Consider the following 2,446-nt stretch of genomic DNA (forward strand, 5'->3'; position numbering starts at 1 on the left):
GGTATTCACCACTGTCAGTCATGCAAGTCCCAGGTGGAGACTCAGGAATACCATCGCACTCAGATGTAGAAGAATTCTTCAGTGCTGTTTCTGTAATGCTTTTGTTTTACCAGTCAGGGATGTTAACTCTGAGCTGAACCCCTGAACTGGTGGACCACTTTTAGACTGACCTTTACCCTTTGACCTGTTTGGCATGGGTGAGCCTACCATGAGCCAAAGCCTAAAGCCCTGACTCCAGCTGAGGTAGCTCTGTGGGTCATTGAGGTACCAATCCTCCAAAGCTTATGATGAGGTTGTAGTCTTCTTGGAGGAAACTGTTGTACAGTGCCTCCTGATTCAGCTGATTGGTAACAGAGGCCACACAAAATATTACTACCTCCACTTCATTTTAGGTTTTATAAAGCACTGGAGAGGGTTCAAAAATGATTCCAGGATTGAAAGGCTTGTCATATGAGGAGCGTTTGATGGCTCTCAGCCTGTGCTCACTGAAATTCAGAAGAATGAAGGGGTATCTCATTGAAAGCTATCGAATGTTGAAAGGCCTCGACAGAGTAGAGTTGGAGAGGATGTTTCCTGTGGTCAGGGTGTCTAAGGCCACACAGCCTCATTCATTTAGAAGATGAGAAGGAATTTCTTCAGCCAGGGAGTGATGAATCTGTGAAATTTGTTGCCACAGGCTGCTGTGGAGGCCAAGTCGTTGGGTATGTTTAAGACAGAAGTTGATACATTCTTGATTAGCCAGGGCTCGAAGGGATACAGGGAGAATCAGGAGACTGGGGCTGAGAAACCATGATGAAATGGCGGAGCAGAGTCAATGGTCCAAATGGCCTAATTCTTCTCCAGTATCTTATAGTCTAATAGTCTTCATCTAATTCAGATCTCCATCTTAAAGTCTGGACTCTGATACATAGAAGCAGTTTGAAGTTCTGAAGAAAAATAATCCACCAAGTTGAAAGTGTCTCAAGGTACCATTTCTTAGACTGCTGCTGCAAATAAGAAGAGGGTTACAAACCAGCTCACAGTTTTACAGGGGTCCGTTTATGAGCATAGCCTAAAGCTATGTCCACGCTACACCGGATAAGTCCATAATTGAAGCTTTTTCTCTTCGTTTTTACCCTCTGTCCACAGTGAGACGGTGTTTTCATCCCCCAAAACCAGAGCTTTTCAGAAACACTTTCCAGGGTGTGTACTTTTGAAAACACCACTTGGGCAGATCAGTATGGACGGGGTAAATGGAGAAATCTGAAAACGTTGTCAGATGGCAACGCACCATTTCATTGTTTTCTTGAACGCAACCTAACAATTTCAGAACAGACAGCAACGAGACTGAAGCCAGAAGAGTTAGAAATGTACTCACCAAATACTTTGACCCATAACTTACTGAATAAATAAGTATACTCACTTTGCCCTGTTTTCTGTCCTTGCTCGTATGAAGGTGATTTTCCTATTTATGCAAGTACTTCTCTGACAATAGATGTGTAACAGCCTAATGTAACATTGTATGGAAATACAAGATAACACTGATGCATGTTGTATACATTTAACAAGGTGCTTTATTAATGCAACAGAGTTTTTTTTTAATTTATGGAACGCTTCATGAATTTGCGTGTCATCCTTGCGCAGGGGCCATGCTAATCTTCTCTGTATCGTTCCAATTTTAGTATATGTGCTGCCGAAGTGAGCACAATGCAACAGAGTTAGTCAGTTTTTCAATGTTCGTCGTCAGCCGGGAACTCCCTGTCGGTTGCCTCCGTACGCTCCAGTATTTGTTTTTTTTTAGTTTTAAGTTCTCTTGCATGAGAGCCAACAGCTGTACATCGTTTTAAGTTTTTCTAGTCTGTAACTACACAAACGCGCACTTTTATGGCGAGATTTGACACCAAACATGTCGCTTGTTTTTGGTAGATGTGTCCTGTGCATGCCCAGCAGGAGGAGATTCGCAGAAATCTCCGTTTCAATGTGGATAGAGATATTTTCAAAAACGCATAGTGTTGGACGCCTATCATTTTTACGCGAAACCGACGTTTTCAAAATTATCCGATCTAGTGTGGATGTAGCCTTATTGTTGTCAGCAGAGAAGGAGCCTTGTTTACGAATTTAACATCCCTCATTTTGCATTGCCTCAGGCCCTGTTGTGCCCCAGCTAGAAAGATTGCTGATGGAACACCAATATTGCAGTACCCATGAGCATACCATTAGCTAAATGCAGAAAAAAAACTCTTCGTTGTTAAGCATACTTGAAAGAGTAATAAACACTTTGCAAAGAGTTCGAAAGAAATCTACTGTCAGTAGACTACCCCATTAAACAGATGAAAATCCAATAAACTACCACAAAACTCCTAGTTATAGAGTCATAAGCACCAGAGCACAGAAACAGGCCCTTCGGCCCATTTAGTTTATGCCAAACAGCTATTCTGCCTAGTCCATATATCTCATTAGGAGTTTG

At 42.2% G+C, this 2,446-nt stretch overlaps 1 non-coding gene across 1 annotated transcript; it reads right to left on the minus strand.

Annotated features, from left to right (window-relative positions):
* Window positions 1-1,578: 1,578 nt before the first annotated feature.
* LOC140733833 (U6 spliceosomal RNA) lies at window positions 1,579-1,685 on the minus strand. Its single transcript, XR_012100388.1, has one exon. It is a non-coding gene; the product is annotated as a U6 spliceosomal RNA (small nuclear RNA).
* Between the last annotated feature and the right edge of the window lie 761 nt (window positions 1,686-2,446).

The sequence above is a fragment of the Hemitrygon akajei genome, chromosome 9 (assembly GCF_048418815.1).
Source record: "Hemitrygon akajei chromosome 9, sHemAka1.3, whole genome shotgun sequence".
NCBI classification, from domain to species: Eukaryota; Metazoa; Chordata; class Chondrichthyes; order Myliobatiformes; family Dasyatidae; genus Hemitrygon; species Hemitrygon akajei.